The following is a 6874-nucleotide window of genomic DNA, read 5'->3' on the forward strand; positions in this document are numbered from 1 at the left end:
GCACCACTGATGCAGGATAGGCATGCCCCAAAATTGGAGCTTAGCCCAGGAGAGTTGTTGGCTTTACCTAGGAAAGAATTCAATAGGAGCCAATGGTGGTAAATAGCAACTTTTATTGAAGTAGCAGTGTACAGCAGCAGCAGAGGTATGGCTCCTTGTATGGCAGGGCAGTGCCCAGAGTAGCAGCTCAGAATATGTTCTTCAGTCATATTTTTAACCCACTTTTAATTATATGCAAATTAAGGGGTGGTTTATGCAGAAATTTCTAGGATGAGCATGGTAACTTCTGAGTCGTCAGGTCATTGCCATGGAAAGGGGTGGTAATGTTCAGGTGTTGCCATGACAACGGTAAACTGACATGGTACACCGGTGGGCTTGTCTTATGGAAAGCTGCTTCCATACAGGGACCTGTGTTAACAAGTCCTCAGTTTGGTCTGGTGTCCAAGCCCCGCCTCTGGAGTCAAGTTTGCCTCCTACCTTACCACCACACCCAGCTATAATTTTTTAAATTTTTTTATTTTGTAGAGACAGGGTCTCACTACATTGCCCAGGCTGCCCAGTGATTCCCAACCTAGGCCTCCCAAAGTGCTGGGATTATTGGTGTGAACCACTGCGCCTGACCACTCCATCACTTTTGAAGGACAGTTTCACAGGGTACAGGATTCTAGGTTAGTAGGTTTTCTTTTTGTCTCAACACTACACATTTTCCTACACTTGCTTCTTGCCTGCATGGTTTCTAAGGAGTTGAGTGTAATTCTTATCTTTACTCCTCTATAGGTAAGGTGTTTTTTTCTGTCTGACTTCTCTTAAGATTTTTTCTTTATTTTTGATTTCCTGAAGTTTGAATATGTCTAGGTATAGTCTGAATATGTCTAGGTGTCATTTTGTGGGGGTTTTGGCATTTATCCTGTTTGGCGTTCTCTGAGTTTCCTGGCTCTGTGGTTTGGTGTCTGACATTAATTTGGGGAAATTCGACTGAGCATGGTGGCTCATACCTGTAATCCTAGCACTTTGGGAGGCCAAGGCAGGCAAATTGCTTGAGCTCAGGAGTTCAAGACTACCCTGGACAACATGGCAAAACCCCATCTCTACAAAAAATACAAAAATGAGCAGGCGCCTGTAGTCCCAGCTACTAGGGAGGCTGAGGCAGGAGGGTGGCTTGAGCCCAGGAGGCAGAGGTTGCAGTTAGCCGAGATTGCACCATTGCACTACAGTCTGGGTGACAGAACCAGATCCTGTCTCAAAAAAAAAAAAAAAAAAAAAAAATTGGGGGAGATTCTCAGTCATTATTACCTCAACTATTGCTTCTGTTCCTTTCTCTTTTTTCTCCCTGTGATAGTCCCATTACATGTAGGTTATACCTTTTATAGTTGGCCGACAATTATTTGATATTCTGTTCTTTAAAAAAATTTTTTTAAGACTTTTTCTCTTTGCTTTTCAGTTTTGGAAGTTTGTCTTGTCATATGTTCAAGCTCAGAAATTCTTTCCTCAGCCATGTCCAGTCTACTAATGAGCCCATCAAAAGCATCTTCATGTCTATTATGGAGTTATTCATCTCTAGCATCTTTTTGATCCTTAGAATTTCCATCTCTCTGCTTACGTTATCCATCTGTTTGTGCGCATTGTTTACTTTTTCCATTGAAGTCCTTAGCATATTAATCACAATTAAAAAAAAAAAAATCCCTGGCCCGATAGTTCCAGGATTCTTGCCATATCTGACTCAGATTCTGATGATTGTTCAGACTTTTCAGATTGTGATTTTTGCTTTTTAGTATGCCTTGTACTTTTTTGTGAAAGGTGGACGTAATGTACTGGCTAAAAGGAACTGCCATAGATAGGCTTTTAGTAACGCAGTAACCTGTAGGAATGGCGGGTGTTCTATAATCCTATGATTTGGTCGTGGGCTTTTCATAGGTGAGCCTGTGCCCTTGGACTGTGAACTTCACCAGTGCTTCTCTTGGTGAAGTTCCCTTAGGTGGTCAGAATGGCTAGAGGGGGCTGGAATTGGGTATTTCCCTTCCCTCAGATAGGTTAGCCTCTGCTGATAAAACCACAACACTAGTGTGTGTTGGGGGGGAGGGGAGCCCTTGTGATTGGTCCCCCTGGACTTTTTAACTCTCAGAGTTGTCCACACTGAGCAATTCATCAATTACAGTTTAGGTTTTCCTACCCCTGCACCTTTTCCACACTAGTAAATTGTGATATTCTGTATCCACCAGTGCATCTCTCCAATTATGGGGGCAGCAGTTTGCCCTGTGACCTCACTGCTCTGACATATCTAAGAAGAATTGTTGATTTTTCCATGTGTTCAGCTTTTTAATTGTTGTTAGGATGGAGTGGTGACTTCTAAGCTCCTTTTGTGCCAAACCAGAAATGGGAAGTGCTAATTTTTTTTTTTTTTTTTCTTTTTGAGTTGGGGTTTTGCTTTGTCATCCAGGCTGGAGTGCAGTGGTGCGATCTCGGCTCACTGCAGTCTCTAACTCCTGGGCTCAAGTGCTCCTCCCGCCTCAGCCTCCTGAGTAGCTGGGACTACAGGCATGTGCCACCACACCAGAACCCCCAGCTAATTTTTTTTTCCCCAGTAAAATGAGGTCTCACTATGTTGCCCAGGTTGGTCTTGAACTTCTAGGCTTAAGCAATCCTCTTGCCTTGGCCTCCCGAAGTGCTAGGATCACAGGCACGAGCCACTGCACCTGGCCCCTTTCTAATATTTTTAATTGGCTGGCAGACATTTTGAATTTTATATTGTTGAGAAGTGGAATTTTTGGACTCAAGTATTTTTGAGCTTTGTTCTAGCACATCATGTTACTTAGAAAAAAATGTATTTTGTTAAATAAAATGTATAGGAGACCATTATTTTGGACTAGCCTCGTACACTAGGCACTAGCAGACCAGGCCAAATCGGAATGGAGTCACTCATGCTGGGTGCCACATAATTAAACTGAACTCTGAAACAGGCCAGTCTACCCCCGACCCCGCTACCAAAAAAAATACCCCCAGGAGATTCATAGCAACCAATCAAAAGGGGCCCAGTTTATCTGAGCTGGCATGAAAATGAAGTTCCCTCTGTTTTTGTTGTTGTTGTTGGTTTTTTTAATTTTTAAATTTTAATCTTTTTATGTATTTAGAGACTGGTTAATTTTTGTTAAATTGCTTGTCTTTCTGAGTTTCATGGCAGAGTTTTTGGTTTGTTTAAATTCATTCTAAATAGACATTTAGGATGTCAGCTTCTGACTTCATGGACTCTGAGCTTATGACTCCCCTGGTCTATCACAGGCCATGCGTATGAGGAATGAAAAAATAAAAACATTTAAAATAAGTAATTTTGTTATAAAGAAATATAGTTATGCACCCCAAACACAGAAACAATTTCATTAAAAATTGGTCTTAGTTCTGGTGGGTGTGCCAGTGATTCTTTTAGGTTTGGACCTTGACTGAGAGAATTTCCAGTAGCTCTCTCCTCTCTGAACAGAAGTTCCAGATGATGTGATGGGCAGGGACTTAGGCGGTGTCCCCTGGGGGCTCTGGTCAACTAGTTGTTGGGACTGTCTGGGAGGGCGCAGCAACCTACTATGCCTGTGCCTGTTTTAACCCTATGAGGAAAGTAACTTTGAAACAACCAAACAATTTTTTGTTCTCTATTTCTGCTTTTCTCAGCCCTTTTCTGTCTATAAAACCAAACTCTTCCACTTGGCTTATCAGAACACTCACTGTATTTTATAGAATAAGGTGTTGCCTTTTTCTAGAATCACAAAGAAAAGCCAATATAGATCTTTAAATCAAATTTGCTGTAATTTTGTCTGAGTACCTTTCAAAACTTACTTTTAAGCTTTGATAGACAGGTCCAGAATAGCTGTTAGCCTTGGCCTCACTACTGAGACGATACTCTTCTGTGATGCTCTGTGTATTGGAAGATCTTTCTGTTCTGGCTGGTAGAAATATCAGTTATTCTTGGTCCTGTGTGAGCTCCAGGATTGTTCTGCCTAATCCTTTCAGGTGATCTTTCCTGCATTCAGGTCCGATAGTTTCTTCATAAGCATGACTGATTAGTACTTAGCTGATACCGTGTGTGTGTGTGTGAATGTGTGAATGTGTGTGTGTGTGAATATGTATGTGTGTGTGTGTGTTTTCTTTAAGGCAGGTCTTGCTCTGATGCCCAGGGTGGAGTGCAGTGGGGCAATCGCAGCTCACTGCAGCCTTGACTTTCCCGGGCTCAGGTGATTCTCCCACCTCAGCCTCCGAGTAGCTGGGACTATAGGCATACACCACCCCATCTGGCTAACTGTATTTTTTTTGTAGAGATGGGGTTTCACCATGTTGCCCAGGCTGGTCTCCAACTCCTGGGCTCAAGTCATCCTCCTGGCTTGGCTTCTTAAAGTACTGGGATTACAGGTGTGAGCCACCTGGCCCTGCCCCAGCTGATGTCTTGAAGAAAACTTTCTGCAAAGGTCTGGAACTCTCACTGACAAATAAAAAACAAAACAAAAAAGAAAAGAAAAAAATAAACAAGGTCTAGAATTCTTTGTTTCTCTCTCTCTCTGTTTCTCTCTCTCTCTCTTTCTCTCTCATACTCCCATGAATCCTAGCTGGCTTGTGCTGCCTGAACCCTGAACTCTGTCTCCTCAACTCAGGGAGACTGTTGAACTCTGTTTAGGTACTTATTCCCTGTACAGCAGTCTAAAGATTCCCTCCAAGTTGGGGCAACCACAGGGCTCACCCCATTTGATCGTTTTCTCCCGGGAATCGCTGTCCTGCACTGTTAGTTTCCCAGTGTCTGACATTTGAGTTGTTTATGGCAGGAATAGAACCCTGTTACTCCATAATGGCCAGAAGCAGAAGTCATCAGGATTTTTGCTTGCTTTTGCCCTCCTCAGGTTAAAATTATAACATGCAGCCAGAGTTGAGAACCATTGAGTCTACTGTAATTCCAACTTCCAAGTTCTAGACATCGCTGCCCTGCTCAACGCCCCTCTCGCAGCTGTGCTTCTACTGTTGCTTCTCAAATCACATCGGTAAACGCTCCCTGCCTTCTACCTAAAGTCAGGAGAAATGGCATGTCATTCTAGTATTTGGTACTTATTACTGCTTTCCTAATTTCCACGCGTGGTAGTCTATCTGAAAGAGACAGTAAACATTCTGTATTACTATCAATCATGTTATCAGCAGGTAGAAGGAGGAAAGAAAACTGGACTAAGGGGATTTTTATTGAACTATCCTTGTTCTTAAATACGGCTGCAGGGCAAAGAGACACGCGGGACATTATCATAACTGAATGTATTTCTCTAATAATTGTGGTAAGAATGTAAGCTAAACAAACCAATCAACGTGCTCCCTATCAGCAGTACAAATTAGCAGTAAAGGTAGCTCAGAGTCATTTCCTATGAGTCCTTATGGGTGAACGGGAAGCACTGACATTTCCTGAGCATGCCACACATTTCTACATGCATCGGCTCCTTTTATCTTCATAGTGCTCTGAGTCAGGTACTGTCTCTGCTTAAACATGTGGGAAACTGAATTTGAGGGGCTAGAGAACTCATGAAAGTCATACAGCTAGTAACGGAAAGGTAAAGAGTCTATTTTCAAAGTCTGTGTCCTTTCCTTCTGCCTGACAACAGCTGTCACCAGTAGCCCTAATGCACATTTTTTAAAAATAAAATTTTTCTTGAAGTATAACATACCTAGAGAAAAATGTAAACATTTTAAGTGCAGCTTGATGAATTTTCTTTTCTTTTCTTTTTTTCTTTTTTTGAGACGGAGTTTCGCTCATTGCCCAGGCTGGAGTGCAATGGCATGATCTCGGCTCACTGCAACCCTCGGCTTCCTGGGTTCAAACGATTCTCCTGCCTCAGCCTCCCAAGTAGCTGGGATTACAGGCACCTGCCACCACACCCAGCTAATTTTTGTATTTTTAAAAATATAGATGGGGTTTCACCATGTTGGCCAGGCTGGTTGCGAACTCCTGACCTCAGGTGATCCACCCACCTCGGCCTCCCAGAGTGCTGGGATTACAGGCTACCATGCAACATCTGCTACTCTAAAGCCTGGGCTTTTTCTGCTAGACCAGGATGCCTTTGGTAATACCAAGTTGCCCAACTTCTGCTCAGAACAAGCTGAGCTTGAAATACCGGGCTGAACAGGAAATAAAAGAGTAAAGTCAAAAGCCCAGGCTTTTTTTTTTCTTCTTCTTCTCAATTTCCTTCTAACCAATGAAAAATGATTTCAAAGGTGAAAGTACTGCCTTTAAAGACGCACTTGGCCTTCAAGAGGTGTGGCAGCCTTGTAGGTTTTCTCAAGTGGGAGTTATTATCTAACCACAAACCAACCGTCTGTCATTACACTGCACTTTAGAGGATGTCTATGATTGGTTGGCAAAGAGAGCAACATTTGAATTTAAAGAAAAAACCAAAACAACTAAGTGTCATTACTTCAGTGAGAAAGATAAAGTTTCCTTGTCAGAGAAAACTCCAACTGGAGTCAGAGATTAGGCACTAAAACCCTGCCTTAAGGTAAAACCTTTTGTCATCATCTCAGTAACTGGTGTTATTACTGTTAATTTCGTCAGGAAATCAGCCCCTATTTTAAGTAAAACTCAGTGAAAAAGATACGTAAAAACCATGTGAAGGTGCTTTGTAAACTGCAAATGATTACAAAATGCTAGTAAATACCAATATTTAAAGCTTCAATTAAAAACAATCTCTAGAAAGCAAAATTTGTCTGTCTATAAAGGGAAAGCAGAAGAGTCAGAAGCTACAAGTCTTTTTTTTCCCCCATTTTTTGGGTTTTATTTTTGAAGCCACAATTCTTGATGCCTGCTTTCACTAGGTCACATATAGAGTTGTTTTGTGTCTTCCATATTTCCCTCTGCTGTTCCACT

Source organism: Macaca mulatta, chromosome 1 (genome assembly GCF_049350105.2).
Source record: "Macaca mulatta isolate MMU2019108-1 chromosome 1, T2T-MMU8v2.0, whole genome shotgun sequence".
NCBI lineage: Eukaryota > Metazoa > Chordata > Mammalia > Primates > Cercopithecidae > Macaca > Macaca mulatta.